Source organism: Hemicordylus capensis, chromosome 2, assembly GCF_027244095.1.
Source record: "Hemicordylus capensis ecotype Gifberg chromosome 2, rHemCap1.1.pri, whole genome shotgun sequence".
Taxonomy (NCBI): Eukaryota; Metazoa; Chordata; class Lepidosauria; order Squamata; family Cordylidae; genus Hemicordylus; species Hemicordylus capensis.
In genome coordinates, this window is record NC_069658.1 from 30,217,844 (window position 1) to 30,234,684 (window position 16,841).

The 16,841-nt window shown below is 46.3% G+C and overlaps 1 protein-coding gene across 2 annotated transcripts in view; it reads left to right on the plus strand.

The window, feature by feature from the left end:
* Positions 1-1,435: 1,435 nt before the first annotated feature.
* Positions 1,436-16,841, plus strand: part of NIM1K (NIM1 serine/threonine protein kinase) — a 61,245-nt gene continuing 45,839 nt past the window's right edge. The window contains exon 1 of one of the 2 annotated variants that reach the window (XM_053295850.1): positions 1,436-1,556. The gene's annotated coding sequence lies outside the window, so the exon portion shown is untranslated. Of the gene's footprint in view, positions 1,557-13,484; positions 13,913-16,841 lie in introns of those variants that run through there. The other variant, XM_053295849.1, reaches the window with a different exon arrangement.

The window sequence follows — 16,841 nt, forward strand, 5'->3', positions numbered from 1 at the left end:
TCTTCTCCGGCACCAAAGCTCAAAAGCATCAATGCTTTTTCAATCTTGCATCTTCAAAGTCCAGCTTTCTCACCCATAGAGTGTCACGGGGAAAAACATTGTCCAAACGATTCTAATCTTTGTAGGTATAGACACGTCACAGCATCTAAATGTCCTTTCCAAGGCCTTCATTGCAACCCTGCCAAGTGCTAGTCTGCGGTGTATTTCTTGACTGCTGGATCCTTTACTGTTGATGGTCGAGCTAGATGGACCAATATTGAGCTAGATGGACTCCAAGGCAGTTTATATACTGATGTAATTTCATGGCTAAGTGGAGATTTGTACTGGGGTTTGTACTCCAAACACTAACCACCATCGTGTACTGTGCTCAGCTCTCTAAAATACTACAGTTTGTTTCCAGTCTTTTTGTGCTAGTATCTCAAGGCCTCTATTAGTGCAATGTTGTGTGTATTGCTTCAGTCGTGCAGTGAGTGGAGCTGTCCATGGTTTTCAGAGAGTACTGAATAGTGTGTGATCTTTTAACGGTTTCATATCCACCATGGCCTTGTCATTACTGTAAATGCATCTTAGGTGATTATTGGGCAATGATTAGGTGACAGTCCTGGTATGTGTGTGCAGATGAGATTATATTCCTGCTTCTGATCCCCTCAGATTGTTCAGACATATTCACCTGGAAAGAAGTTCAATGGATTTACTTCCAAAAGGACGATTCCGATTGCTGCTTTAGCTAGTGATCGTTTTGGGCGCCTTGTTGGGGGAATGTGTATTATGAAGCTGGCTGGGTATAGCATCTCTGCACCATCAGCAACCTATTCCTGCTTGCCTAGTTTGAGGGTTAGTAGGACTTTCTCTCAGAGTTGGGGGCTAATCCCGGGAACAAAATCACAGAGTGTGGCTTTGTGCACCTCTCTTCGCCACCAGCCACACATTTACCCCATCGGCAATCAGGACTTCCAAACAAGCTTTAGTCCTCACACATCGATCGATCGATCACTTCTGAGAGTGTGGCACAGCGCTCTCTCTTCAAGGGCGGTATCGCCTGAAATTAATAGGAGCAGCCTCCTGAATGCAACCAGCTGCAAACTTGCTGGTTGGCTGCAGTGCTTCGCCGCCCCCCCCCACCCCGCAGCCCGACCTCTTAATAAGACTGGCAGAAATCCAACAGGTGGAGTTTGCCCCTTCTGAGCCACGCGCTTTCCTCCCCCTTGGGGGCTGCTGCTATGGAAACGAGCCAACACTTGCCCATGCGGCTGGCTGGCTGCCTCTCGGGCCACGCCCTCTCCGCGAGCCGATTGGCCTTCCCGGCGATACTCCTTGGAACCCCCCTCCCGCTGTCCCTCGACTCCCTCCGTTCGGCTCCCCCTCCCTCCTGCTCCTGCCCTTGCGCGCTCGCTCCCTCCCTCCCTCTGGCGTGAGTTGCAGCAGCGGCGCGTCGGGTAAGGGGCACCTGATTGGCTACCAAGTGGCCTCCAAGTTGGGAGGCGGCTGCAATGAACGATCGGTCGAGCGCGGCGGCGGCTTCTGCTGCTGCTGGCTCCAGCTCCCAGTCCCAGCAGGTGAGGGTCGCGCGCATCGGTTCCTAAAGAGCGGGGCATCTCTCTTCTTCCAGGTCCCCCTCGGGGCGGGCTGGCAGTGGTAGTCGCTTGCATCCCGATTTTCGCAGATTTACTCGAAAGTAAGCCCCACTGAGTTCGATGGGACTTATTCCCAACTTAAGTAAGGGTGCATAGGCTTAAGCTGCTCCCTGCAAGGGGAACTGGGGATCAGGGTCTCCTTTAGGGTTGTATTTTTTTAGAAGGAGCATGGTGTGTGTGGGGGGGGGCGGGGTCGTGTCAGATAGCAGTGCAGCACCTGTTTTGTCCACTTCTGGCATCTCCTGCCAAAAGGATTTCATGTCTGCTGGGAAAATGTTGGGCACTGGGATCTTGGAGAGCTGCTGCCATTCTGTGTAGACAATACAGGGCTTAGATGGACCAGTGGCCTGGACTCAGGAGGATAAGGCTGCTGCATGTATCAGTATGCCTTCATGGTGCTAAAGGAGTGGGTGCATAGAAGTGGGGAAGGTTGGAGTCTGAGAACATCCCAGAGTGCATCTATGCCTAGTCTTCTGTTTCATAATTCTATAGCATCGAAGATGGGTTTGCGATCAAGTGTATGCTCAATCACAAACAGCCCCAGGTCAGAGAGTAGCATTACAGGGCAGATATTCTTGTGGCAAGTTGTCAGGTATTTCCAGCACCAGTGTGGGTATGAAGTACATGCTTTCAGGGACCTGACCCAATCGGGTTATCCAAGTGCATGTGCCCTGGAATCTAATAAAGATGCGTGTGCATGCATCCATGTTATCCATGTACTAGCCCTGTTCAAACTCAGTGTTGTACATTACAGATGTCTTAATGCATCTGAACTAATGCAAATGCAACATGGTTTTGTGTGAACAACTGTCCATGGGTTTGTTTTAAAAGTTTGAACCTGGATACAACAGACCCTCTCAGATAAAGGTGTAGCTCTGAAGTGTACTGATCTACATAAATTCAATGATTATATATGTGAATATAGGAATACAGTAAAGAGGTCAGACATTAATTGTTCACTTTACTAAGCAGGGTCTGCCCTGGTTTGCATTTGAATGGGAGACTACATGTGTGAGCACTGTAAGATATTCCCCTTAAGGGAGGGCTGCTCTGGAAAGAGCATCTGCATGCTTGCCTGCAGAAGGTTCCAAGTTCCCTCCCTGGCATCTCCAAGATAGGACAAGATTTATTTATTTTTTTATAGGACAAGATTTTTTTATTGAACCAACAATTCCTGCCTGCAACCTTGAAGAAGCCACTGCCAGTCTGTGTAGACAATACTGAGTTAGATGAAGCAATGGTCCGGCTCGGTATAAGGCAGCTTCCAATGTTCCTATGATCATGTATTGTACCATGCGAGTGCTACTGAAACAGATGTACCCTCCCACAAAGCTGACACTGCCAGCTCTCTGTAAGGCAAGGACACCCTCGCACACAGGCAGCATGCACATAATGTGTGACCACCTTTGGACGTGGGGCAAATGACATTATTATTTTATTACACTACTAGCCGATCTGGTGCAAAGCTTCTGTGCCCCTAGTTCACTGCCACCTTCTCCCCCCAATCCTCCACTGCCACTTTTTTGCCTGCCCCCCCCCGTCGTCTTCTTCCCCCACCCGCAGCCACCACCTTCTTGTTGTTCCCCACCCGCCCCCATCTCCTTCTTTTGCGCTGCCTGCCGGCTGGCCAGCCAGCTGCCAGTCACGGCCGCCCACCGGTTGCAGCCGCCCGCCCACCAGTCACGGCCACCTGCCACCACCATTTTCTTTGGCTGGCTGGCCCCCATCACCACCGCCATATTATTTCTCTGGCCCCGTGGCTGGCCAGCAGCTCTCCGAACTCTCGTGAGAGCTGCCACACATGGGATTAGCCATGGGTACGTCTTAGAGAAATAAATATAAAGAAGATATTCTTATGTGGCATTTGGTTGTTTCATAATGTCAATTACTAGAGTTTTTGATAATAAAAAGTATATATATTTAAAAGTATTGTATTTATAAAACTAGTGTGTTCACATCACTACGAGTTCCCAATGTTGTGATATTGCATGTTCAACAATGATCCTGCTTGCCTTCCTTCTGTCTACCTTTCATCTCTTGATTCCATTCGCCAATCTGCTCTGATGTCACAACAACTCTGAATTGGTCGGGTAGGGTATGTATAGCTCTGTACTGTTGCTCTGAGGATATGAAGACCCTGGCTCTAGTCCTCATCTGAATAGTGTTCTTTTTTCTGGCTTGCTTGAAGCCTAGCCATTCCTCAAGGCCATTGTTCAGTGGCAGAGCAATTGCTTAACATGTGGAAGGTCCCACATTGGCATCTCTAGGTTGGGCTGAGAAAGACCCCTGGCTGAAATCCACTGCCTGTTAAGATCTTCAGGGGAGGTTCATCTGAGGGTGCTGCCGGCTCGACCCAAAGGTGAGCCTTCTCTGCAGTTGCCCCAGGGCTGTGGAAGGCACTTCTTGCTGAGATTAGAGCTGCTCCATCCCTGTTGGCTTTTAGGAAATTACTCAAGACCCATCTCTTCAGCCAAGCTTCTTAGCTGCTTAGCAGTTTTTATGGATTGTTATTTTAGTTTGAACTTTTTATATCTTTTAATTGTTTTAAAATTTCTTGGTTGGTTTTATTGTTGTAAACTGCCCAGAGAGTTCGGTAGTGGGAAGTATTCAAATATGTTAAAATTAAAACAAAACAAAACACACAAAAAACAAAAACCAGAAGGCAGTTTACATGTCCATATGCCAAAGCCATGTTTAGGGTTTGATCGTGCCATATATTTATATTGGAGAGCTGGGCTGGTTTGGGCTCAGTGTTCAATCTGTGGTGCATGAAGTCCATAATTCAAACCTGGATTCAGCAACTATCCTGCTGTATGTATGTCTTATAAGATGTGATTTGCAGTCCCTCCTCAGGTGATTTAGTGTTCAAGCCCCACCTTCTTGACCAAGATAACATTGGATGCTTTCAAAACATGTATTAGGTTTGTTTGGGGACTAGGAAATCAATACTTGAGAACTGAAAAGAAATTTTAAAATGTTATAGTATAGCAGTTGCTAAAGAGCAAATAAAGTAGATAACAAAAATATTTTACAGAAATCTTCAGAGTTCCTGTTAGCAACTCTGTTAACAGGGAGCAGACTTATACCCCGTTGCTCCTGAGGGTTGAACTAGAAGGAGTTGGTTGAAATGACAAGGGATCATACTTAGGCTAGATACTAGCAAGGATTTCCGAACCGTAAGAGCTGTGGAACAACCTGCCTTGTGCATGGGGTGGGCTTTTTGTTGTTGCTGTTGTTGCTGGAGGTTTCCAAACAGAGGCTGGGCACGGGGTTGGACCAGAAGATCTTCAAAGTTCTTTCCAACTCAACAATCCTGTGATTTTGTGAACTACTCACCTAACTTACCAGGTGTGTAAAATGTATTGTCAGTATTATGTATTGTCACATAATAGAGTATACCAGCCAACCCCGCACAGAGCATCTGTGCGTTCTTTGGGGCCGGTGGTTACCTCTCCCCTCCCTTCTGCCCCAGACTCTGCTTCCGGGCCTGGCCACCTCTCCTCCCCACAGCCACTTCTGCCCCCCCCCCCTTTCTTCCCCCCTCCTGGGCCTTGCCTCCATGGCCAGGCTGGGCCCACCACCTCTGGCCTCCATGGCCGGGCCACGGCAGCAGCAACCAATCCTCCTGGGTGCACCTCAGCCAATCAGGCGCGTCTGCCGCCCAGCCAATCAGCTGGGCTCTGAGATGCACATTCCGAGGCACACCCAGGAGAATTAATATGATATGCCCAGTGTTCTTCACTTCTTTTAAAACACTACACTCCCATAAAGTGTGTGTGTGAGAGAGCGAGAGAGCACCCTGTTGATGCTGTTCGGTACTGCTGCTGTTGCAGAGGGCAGCTTTTCCTCCACAGGCAGGCACTACCTAGGCAGAGGCGCTGGGTCTGCAATCTTTTGTTCAGCTGGGAGCTGATGATAGAAGTTGTCTGCTCAGATCTCCCTTCTGGTCTCTCTGTGTTGCAGGCTGAAAAGACTGAGATCCCCTTCTACTTCAGCCTTCCTTCTTGGGGGTCTCAAAAACAGAGCATCCTCAGAGCACAGACAGATCTCCCTTCTTTCTCACACGCAATTCCATGTCCCGCTGCCCTCCTCCCAAGGGTCATTCTCTCATCACCATGGTAACCAGCAGCTCCCATCTGCCTGCCACTCACTCTGGGTCTGGCCCCCCTCCCAAATGGCCACTCCTCATCCATTACAGTATGCTATGGTGAGTGTTGACATTCATGTGTGAATGCTGACATTCCTGGTTAGGGCAGGATAACTTTGATGCTGCCTGACTCTTGGAATCGAAAGCTGCAGCTATGGGTATGGCTGGAGAAATCTCTAAAGGTAAAGTGTGCCGTCAAGTCGATTTTGACTCCTGGCACCCACAGAGCCCTGTGGTTTTGGAGGGGTTTACCATTGCCTCCTGGTACCCCAATACAGGAGGGGTTTACCATTGCCTCCTCCTGCACAGTGTGAGATGATGCCTTTCAGCATCTTCCTATATTGCTGCTGCCCGATATAGTAGCAGTGGGTATTTGAACCTGCAACCTTCTGCTTGTTAGTCAAGCATTTCCCTGCTGCGCCATTAGGTGGCTTGGAGAAATCTCTACACACAGGGAAAAGACACCTAGTGGCACACTGAGCACAGGAGATCAAGTTAAAAGCTTGGGACTTGTGGTCCATTCTCTTAGCAGCAACTAACAGGGACATCCTGTTAGTTGTCTTGCTCATGTGATGAAGCCAATGTTCTTCTGAAGTGGATTGTTATGTTGCACAAGCGTACAGGTGTCTGCTGCACACTCGTACCTGTGTTTGTGTGAATGGCTGTGCCTGTGTTCATTTTAAAAGTGAACTTGGGTACAGGCCCCTCAAACACACGGAACAGATAGGAAGCATACTGATGTACTTGTGTTCAACATAACGTGTAAATAACTGTACTTGTGTGCAGATATGCACTTGTGTGCCCTGTACACTTCCTGTACGAGTGCTGAGAATAATGTGTGAATAGGGTTTCTGTTGATGAGAGGTGGCATGTGTGGCCTTGAGAGGAGGCCTTCAACTCCTGCCTGTGGGCTCCCAGTGGCATCTGGTGGGCCACTGTGTGAAACAGGATGCTGAACTAGATGGGCCTTGGGCCTGATCCAGCAGGGCTGTCCTTATATTCTTATGTGTCTGTTAGAAGTGGTGAGTCCCCAAGAAATGTCAGGTAAAGAAGAGTAGCTTATTGCAAGCTTGGTCTTGTAAAATATGCATTTATATCTGGGAACAAGTATGGGAACGAGTTCATTCTGCGTGTTCTAGTGGATGGGATGCTTTTGTGGAAAAAACATCTTTCACGTGTCTCCGGCTCCCAGAGTTCATCCGGTGTGTTTATGGCCGTGGTCTCATGATGAGTAATTCAAGCTTAATGAACTTGGGCATCCCATGTTTTTCAGTACCTGAAGCAAAAAATAATAATACTAAAATGTATTTGTTTAGCTGTACTGGTAACATATCCTGGTAAGTGTTGCATGAAAGTAGATCTGTTCCAAGAGGATTAATAGGATGCATTTTCTGTTCGTTGTCCTGACAACCATGACTCCACACAGCAGTTTGTTAATCCATGCAGGTTAATCTAATTTCAAGATTAGGTCATCAGTATCAAATGGCAGAAAAAACATCTGGGATCAGTGCCATGTAATTATTATTATTTTTTAAAAATAACCTTTTCTGTATTGCAGTGACAATGTAGAGTCTGCATGGTGTAGTGGTGAGAACAGGGTGGAGCAGACTTGCTTCTGGGAGTTGGTTTTTAAGCTTACAAGCCACGTAATGGCACAGCAGGGAAATGACTTGACTAGCAAGCCAGAGGTTGCCCGTTCTAATCCCCCCTGGTTTGTTTCCCAGACTATGGGAAACAGCTATATCGGGCAGCAGCAATATAGGAAGATGCTGAAAGGCATCATCTCATACTGTGTGGGAGTTGGCAATGGTAAAGCCCTAAAACCACATGGCTCTGTGGTCACCAGGAGTCAGCACTGACTAAGGAAAGTAAGCTTATGAGATCACCCAGCTCGTGCGTGCTCTCTCTCTCTCTCTCTCTCTCTCTCTCTCTCTCTCTCTGTCTCTCTCTGTGTGTGTGTGTGTATCCCTATCCCTATCCACTTTGCAATGCCTGGACTGATTTGGACCAAATTTGGTACAGTTGTAGTGACACATAGGGATGCCTCAATGGCGTAGTTTGTGATTATGTCATCCACCCCAATTCAAGGTGGAAGATGTGTGAACATTTGAGGCAGAAGTGGGCTAACTTGTGAAGATGATAATTATGAATTAAGAAAAGAAAACTGGCAGATTAATTCTTACCAGAACAGAACTTCTTGTCTCTTTTTCTTGCTAGAATTTTGGGAGCTGCTAGTATGAAATAGTGGCTTGAGGAGGTGGAGCCAGTCACAAAATGGCATCTTGGGAAGGTGGAACCCAGTACCAAGTGGCATCTTGTACAAACATTTCCATTGACATAAATAAGACATTTTAATATCAAAATAGCTGAATTTCAGGAGAATTTTGCTGTGGGGCAGAAAATTGTTATTTTTTTTTTTTTGCTTCAAGTACTTGGAAAAACAGAAGAGAACTAAGCAAGCTTCTCCTTTTCCCACTCTTCCCATTGGCCAATGGGGGATGGGGGGGGACAAACTGCTGTGTGGAGTCATGGTTGTCGGGATAATGAACAGAAAATGGCCAAGAGACTAATATGACAGCCCCTCCCTCTTATTGGCCAATGGGAGCATCCCCTAGAAGCCTTGTCATGGTGGGTCCTCTGGAAGACACTTCCATTGGCTGATGAGATGCTGGTTAAAGGCAGCAGCAGTGTGAGTCTGTTGGCTGACTCATGCCACTGTTGCCACCAGGTACTGGGGATTCTAGGGCTGGCCTGGTGGGCCCTCCTATGAGAACATCTAGCTCAGTATTGCCCACTGTGATTGGCAGCGGATTCTCCAAAGTTTCAAGCAGGAGTCTTTTCCGGCCCTACCTGGAGATGCCGAGAACTGGACCTGGGACCTTACATGCAAAGTACTGGGCTATGGCCCCATCCCTAGTGTGGACCCTTGGCTGGTGCCCAGCCTGACTGATGGATGCCACTGTTATCTACACCTTTCCCAGTTCTGTGATACCCTTTTAGAGATGGAGTGACCAGAGCTACTCACGGTACATTCTCTCAATATCCCCAGCAAGCCCTTTGGACAGGAGAGCTGCAGTGCCCAGGGACATCTCCAGACTTTTGTCCCTGCTGTCCCTGTGCTTCAGAGTATTGGGATTAATTCACAGAAACATGCTCATCCTGTGTTTACTCAGTGTCCGGGCCAATTGCTACATAAAGTGGGTGGTGTGGTTGCTGTTGACAACCCAAGCAGTGTGTGCATGGCTCTCTGCAAAGTTAGTAGCACATAGAAAGCCGTGCCTATGTCACTTGATCCTATGGCAGATGTGCGTGCCTGTTCCTTGGAATGCATAGGATTGCATGGTTTTCCAGCCGTTGTTTGGAACTGATGCCAACTGTGCTGCGGCACACAAGGAGGGACCGTGCAGAATGGTGCCCACTCAGTTCGGGTTTCCAGTAGCAACCCCAGAGTGAATCAAGCCTTTTGATTTGCACAAAACAGGTGAACTCCTTCAGTTGAAAAGGATTGCGTTGGAGGCGATGACGGACAGTAGAAAAGCTTAATGTGCCTGTTTTGGATCTGGATAGTAAATGATTTATTTGGATTTTGTGGATGATGGACAAGGCCGCTGTTCCTTGGAAACTAGCACTGTCTGCCTGTGCCCTTGCTTCTGCATTGATAAATAGGGATTATTATGAAGCAGCCTGTGTCTCAGCGGCAAATTGCAAGCTTTGGACTTCTGTGTGCTTATAGCTCCCCATTGTAAAAGAGCTTTCTTGGCCCCCTGTATATGAAGCTGTGCCCTCTACGGAGCCAGACCTTTGGTCCGTCTAGGTTAGTACTGGCTACACTGACTGGCAGCCGCTCTCTAGGGTCAGTACTGACTGGCTGAAGCTCTTTCTAGCAACTCTCTAGGTGGGTATTTCCCAGCCTTACCTGGAGGTACCAAGGATTGAACCTGAGACCTAACTGTGTTGCTATGGCCCAATCCCCGCACCGCACTCATCCTGCTGGGAACTGCCTGGATTTCCCATTTTGGGGGGGAAAGGGGCAGCAAGCATGGGTATCCTCAGGACCTTTTCCAGGGTTGGAGGAAGGCTGCAATCCTATACCCACTTACTTGGGAGTGTCCCCTTGAATTCACTGAGACTGGCTCAATCCAGGGGGGGATAAGTGCCCTTTCTCCCCCCCCGCCGCCTTTTCTGGCTGCACATGGCATCAAGGGACAGTATTTTGCTTGCCAAGCATAGCAAAATTGGATTACTGCCCTGCTTGCTGAGAACAGAATACAGATTTATTTACAGTGGTGCAAGAAGGCCCTGTTTGTGCAGTTCCACAAGTAGCATTTCCTACTTTGGGGCTGCAAGGCAGGCTTCTTCTTCCATAGCCTTGTTTAGTTTTGCAAGGTGAACTGTTATCTAAAAGAGGTCCGTAATGCAGATAAGAGAAAAAGAGAAGTGTGCTATGGGTGGATTAATACCTCATTCTCCTTTCTCTTTGTTCTCTTGAATAATACGATCTCTAGGGGAGGCAGGCAGCTAATCTCTGGAGCATTAAGTAATTGCTCTCACGGCTGTGCCTTGAAGCTCGCCTTTTGCTGCTGTGCGCACATGTGAAAAGAAGGGCAGGGTTGTGGGAATTCTCTAAGGGTTATGGGAACCTTTCAGCAGCTCTTTCATGCTGGGGAGGCTTTGCTTTAATCACATAGAGGAGTCTGGAGAGTGACTAATCTGCATGTTAATGCACTGGTTGCATGCCTGGGGAATTACACTTGTTACCCGATTCTCCCTGCCCTCCAGCCTTATACACTCTGGATCAATGGGGCAGAATCAGCCTAAGCAGCCACCATTCCGGTATGAGCCCAACTGCCTTTCATTCATTTCCACAGAATACATAGAAAGGTTGATGCTCGGAGTTAAGTGTGGATTCAGCAGGTTGCCTACAAATTATTGATTTCTTTATTACATGTCTCTCCCCTTTCCCCTTGCAGTCTTCCATCTAAGGATTGGGCCCAGCCCCTGTCTTGCTTAGCTTCAGAAATGGTGCAATTCAAGGTGCTGCTTTTAAGCTACAAAGCTGTATAGCTTGGATCCCTTAGGCCAGGACTGTACAACTTCAGCCCTCCAGCCAAAGTGTAATGTCGTTGGACTGCAGCTCCCATCATCCCTGATTATTGGCCACTGTGCCTGGGGATGATGGGAGCTGTAGTCCAACAACAGCTGGAGGGCTGAAGTTGTGCAGCCTTGTCTTAGGCCAATGATTATTAACCTGGGGTCCACAGAGCCTTGGAGGGTCAATGGGGTTGGTCCAGATGGTCTGTGAAAAGTCCATCCTGAAGCAACATCCTCCTATCTCCTGGTGGGTGCTCTGAGAAGAGCATCTAGGTTCCAATTTCCCTCCCTGGCATCTCCAAGATAGGGCTGAGAGAGATTCCTGCCTACAGCCTTGGAGAAGCCGCTGCCAGTCTGTGAAGACAGTACTGAGCTAGATAGACCGATGGTCTGACTCGGTATATGGCAGCTTCCTGTGTTCCTAGATGCTTCGGAGCTCTCCAAGTTCTGATCCTGCCGTGGGAGCTGTCCTTGGTCTGATTCCTTGGTCAGTTCCTGCCTTGAACTGAACCCCTTCCACTGACCCTGCACTCCTGGAACCCAGCAAGGCTCCTTCCTACCTGGAACAGGATATATGGCCATTTTATGGGCCGGAGTACGTTCTACTCTGAACTCTTCTTTGTAGGAGTGGCCCAGAACCATTATTGCATTCCTTTGTAGATACTTGTGCTTTTAAAAGAATTTCAGCTCACTACTCTGATTTGTGTGTTCCCTTCATAGTTGTCTCTCCATGGAGCACATTTTGTATAGGGAACACATCACCTGTTCCCTGCAATTGCACTGGACTTCTGATAGATTTTGCTTCTGTTCCTACCCTCCTATGCAGGAGGCTGCTGCATTGACTCCCTGCATGTCAACTACTTTGGTATAGAAGGGAAGGATTGGCAAGCTTCCCAAGGGGCAGATTACATCTGCTCTGTTGTGTTCCTGGCCTGAAATGACCCAGAGCTTGATAAGTGTCTGAATACACTTGTTGAGCAGTCCAATGCAAGTGCCATTTTGCTAACCGCCATGAATCAGCCTTCCACTTGGCAAGAAAATAGAACTTTCAAGGCAATTCAGGTTTTGCCAAAAAGAAAATTAAATTGGTGTTCCAGTCATGCAACGCTGCTTTCGAGGTCCATGACTGGAACTCCCAAGGTGATTTGCTTCTTAGAAAAGCAGCCATGAAGGCCCCCAATTTGATTGAAACTACAGTGTTTAGGGAGGAAGTCTGGGGCTTACCCCCATACCAGTTCCAAAACTTAGACCATCCCCTTAGGCTTGTGTGCCTGTAAGTTCTGCCCACCCCCCCACCCCCCGTGACTAACAGCAGCTTTGGAGGGATGATTAAATTGGGCTGCAGTATGGGAGGAAAAGGCTAAATTCTCTTCCCCTTGTACTCCCACCCTGGTTCGAATTGGGCAGGGGCTATAGCTGCTATTACAAGAAGAGGATTACGTTGAGAGTTCCTGTTGTGGAAGTCCAATGTAACATGTAGCTTGGCTTTCGGAAGTGAAAGAGGAAACCTGAAAGGTGCTCTGCATACAATTACTGGCTTCTTAACTAATGAAGTGGATGCATGCCAGGAAGATGCGCTGGCTCTATGGAAGGCATCTAGAATACTGCAGCATGGAGGGTGGGGAATGATTTTCTCCAATCCCTGCTTCCTCTGGAAAAGCCCTGTGTCACCTGAAAATATGTCTCTGAGGGCTGTATGACCACCAGGGACATATTTTCAGGTGGCACAGGGTATTTCTAGAGGAAGCAAGGATTGCAGGAAAATCTCACCTTCTGCACTGTGCAACTAAGAGAGCTCTCAGCAGCATGGGCAGTGTGTTCCTTCTGGCACATGTCCACTTTGTTAGGGTTTTGGCCACTGTATTAAGGTCCAACATATTTGAACCTTTTTTTTTAACAGGCAACTGAACTTGGGTCCTACAACCCAAAATGTCTTGGGCCTTATTGAATAGTTTCCAGAGGTCTTGTTGAGGTCTCTCTTTCCATGCTGGGTTGCTTTCCTTTCATTGCTTAATGGAAACCTAGGCACTGTTCCCTGTGCAAAGTGAGAGGGCACCATCACTTCCTGTGGCTTCTCAAAGGATTCTGAGTTGCAGATTCAGTTCACACAGGATTTTAGCCAACCCAGAGTCTTGCTCACTGCTTCTGGCCTGGCCAGCACTTTGTCCACAGGTTGGCTGGTGTACTGGCCCACTTCTATCAGATCCCATTTATAGTCAACAATTGTTTTTTCTTAATGCAAATTTTTATTCCTGAACTGGCTAAGGACAGGATAATATATTTTATGATTTGCTTGTTCCAATGTCTATACTGCCCTTGGATATAAATATTCTCAGGGTGGCTCACGATAATAAGATTAAAAAGACATTTTTATTCAAAAATGCTGAAAATTGCATCCACCAGCAAGAACATATCCCATGGATGAGTACTTGCATATGGCTTTTGATTTTCCTGCATGATCTTTAGACCTCTAAAAATGTGAGGCCCTAGGAAGGGGAGAACCCTCCCTGTTGGTGAATCTACCCCCGCGCCTGCCTCTGTGTAACGTTGGAGGCTATCAAACAGTTGCTGTTACTTGTGTCAGGATGGTATGAGGCACAGTATTAAGCAAATCCAGGATGGATTAGTCAGTGAATGAAATGCCAGAAGTACTGTATTAACATGGATGTAAAAATAGCTTTGGCTATTTTGGAACCTCTATCGTGCAGTATTGGCTTACAGGCTCTGTTGTGCTTTAAGGACTGGTATCCTTCTCAGAATTTCCATCCAAGCTTGGATCACAAAGTACAACTTTTCTGTTTTCTGCCAACAAAGGATTCCGATTCATTTTTGCAAAGACTGGTGTCATTTTTTATTCATTTTTGCAAAGATTTGTGTCATTTTTGGTTCATTTTTGCAAAGACTGGTGTGTCGTTCTCAGACTTTCCACTCAAGCCTGCATCTCATAGTTCAACTTTCCTCTGTTTTCTGCAAAGGATTCTGATTCATTTTTGCAAAGATTTCAGCACAAGCACTTGGATCGTTTGGGTTTGAAAAGGAGGTGAGTGCACCAGTCAGGAGACAGGCTGCTTAAAGTTGTTGGGTAACATAGCAAATCAACCCTTAGGGTGGAATGGTGAATGATAAGAAGTGTGGATTTGGCAGGAGACTGGTATATTCTTGCACTTGCAGTGGATGCAGAGTACAACTAATTTTAAAAGTAAAAAAAAAACCCTTTAAATATTGAAATTTAGAATCCAAAATTTCTGAACATTTTGCTTCGTGGTTGTGTGGCTTTAATGGATTTTAATCTCTCAATAATAATCTTGTACATACAACCTGCAAAGTTTAACTACAGGAAAAAGAAAAATGAAATCCACCCAGACTCGGAGTGGTCCAATGAGCCCTCATGGTTTCAGTATCTACAAATTAGTACTATAGTGCAGAAAGAAATACAGAGACAAGGTGGCAAACTTAGAGACTTAACAGAATTCGAAGTATTAATTGCTAAAAATACCGATCATTTACTGGGATTGATATATAAGCTGCTATTGAACTTTGATTCAGAAACAGAACAGATAAAAGACTGTATGATCAAATGGATGCAAAATTTAAATAGAACAATTGATATGCAGCAATGGGAATACCAATGGAAGGTGAATATTAAATTTACAGCAAATAGCATTTTAAGGGGAAATTGGTTCAAAATGTACTTTAGATGGTGTATTACTCCTACGATGATTGCAAAGATGGATAGTAATTACTCTGAAGATTGTTGGAAGTGTAAGAGCCATGCGGGGACGTTTTATCATATGTGGTGGATATGTAGCAAAGCACAACAATCCTCGGAAAAAATGCACCGTAAGATGCAATAAATTTTGACCATAAATTTCCCTTACTCTCCAGAGGCTTTTTTGTTAAACATGACTAAATCCTATATTCCTATTAAGTATTCGGAGCTGTCTTTGTGTATGATTACCGCAGCCAGGATCTTATATGTGGCTAAATGGAGACAACAAATAATCCCGACGATAGATGAGTGGTTATTAAAATTATGGGAATATGCCTCTATGGCTAAGGTTACTGCTTACTTATGGATTACTTCGGATGAAACATTTATTTCTACTTGGGAACCTTTTGTAACTTACAATTTAGCACAGGGTCAGCACCCCCATCCAAGATTTGGCTTTTCTTTCTAGAATATATAGCTATTTTGGTTTTTTTCTCTGTTTCTTTTCTTCTTCTAATAATTCGTGGTAAGGGTGGATTTGTGTGGGTGGTTGTGTGTTTTGGGGAAGGTGGAGAACAGAGGGCTGCTAGACCCCCCCCCCCGATTGATGTATGTAATTATGAGATGTCTAAGAACTGTTAATTGTAAAATTACTTTTATTTTCTTTCTCTTCCTTTTCTATTGTTTACTGTTTCTTGTTTATTTCTGTTATTTTTGTTGAAAAACAATTAATTTTTTTTTAAAAAAATCATAATAATAATTTTGTAGTTGAGATTACAATTGGAACCTGTAAAGAAAGCCATGCATGGATTTAATCACCCAGTATGTGTGTGCTTGTGGGTTTTCCTAGGATCCAGAGCATGGGCTGAAAACCTATCATGCAGCAATCTTGCTGAAGCTAAACAAGTTTGGGTCTCGTCAGTGCCTGGATGGGTGACCATTTTGGCTCCTCATGGATGCTCCCTTGAGCTCTGTGATGATGGGGGAAAGGCATTAAATAAACAGTCTATGTTAGGTGACAGCTCAGATGTTATATGTGACAACTCCCTCCCAGGTGAGGACCCGGCGGTGGGGCGGGGGGGACTTCGGTCCCTGAGAAGACAAATTTAAGCACAGAGCTTTCGAGCTTTCTTTTTGTTATGGCTTGAATGTCCAACCTAAGGGAAAACTTTTGTGTTACCTAAAAGCTTACATCCTCTTAATTGGATCAAATAAAAAGTATTGTCCTGCTTGTTCTACTTTGGATTAGACCTTCTTTGGTATTAAGTCTTCTTGGGTATATTTTTGCTCTTGGTTAAATGGAGAGGAAAGCTGGCTTCTACCCATCCAGCAGACTGTAGGGAAAGGAAGGTGGTCCTATCCCCCTCCCTAGTCAGGGGTGAGTGAAGTGTCTCCTGCCAACCTCTCTCCCCCCTTTCTCCCCCCCCTTCCCCCCCGCTCTGTCCCTTTCTACCTTTATAAGCAGCTAGAAAAGTTTGCCGTTTTTTGTAGCAAGGCTCCTGTATTGCTGAAATGATCTGTACCAGCTATTAGGTGACTGTTTGATAGCCCTTGGTGTAAATACACCCTGGTGCTCTTTGGATAAAGGAAAAATTACCCATAGACTTTGGAAGCAAAGGTTTCCCCACGGCTGCCAAGCTGGCAGTTGTGATGTCCAAGGCTCACGAAACTAATTATGACATCATAGACTATGGCAGTGTTCTTCATTGTAAGGCTGGGCGGGGGGTGGCAGTGGCGGTCCCCATTAATCCCGAGTGCAGACCCCTGACTAATTGTTTATTGGGCCTTCATGAAGCTTTAGCCAAAATGGAATACTTTGTACCCCTGGCACTTTTTGGAGATGACCATTCCCACCCTGTAGTGCTATGCTTTGCCCAGTGCTAGGGGGCTCCTCTAAGAGGAATGGATTCCTCCCGGGCCTCTGCATGATCTTGGAAGGTGTGCACCACGCTGGGGAGTGTAGTCCTTGCTTTCCACACAGAATTCTTAAGAGTGGGCTTTGTTTCTCTTCAAGGGCACCAAGGAAAGTACAATACTGCTCGGAGGTCGGCACAGTGGGAAATGGCTCTCACCTTGAAGGGTTTTTGCCAAAGTGGCCCCCTCGTGAAAAATAATGAAGATCCCTGGACTATGGCATCAGAGCAGCTGAGCTAATGGCATTCCATCCAGTATGACACTGTGGCAGCGCTCTCTGATTGATTGATTGATTGGTTGATTGAATTTCTGCACTGCCTAATATAGAAATCTCTAGGCGGTATAC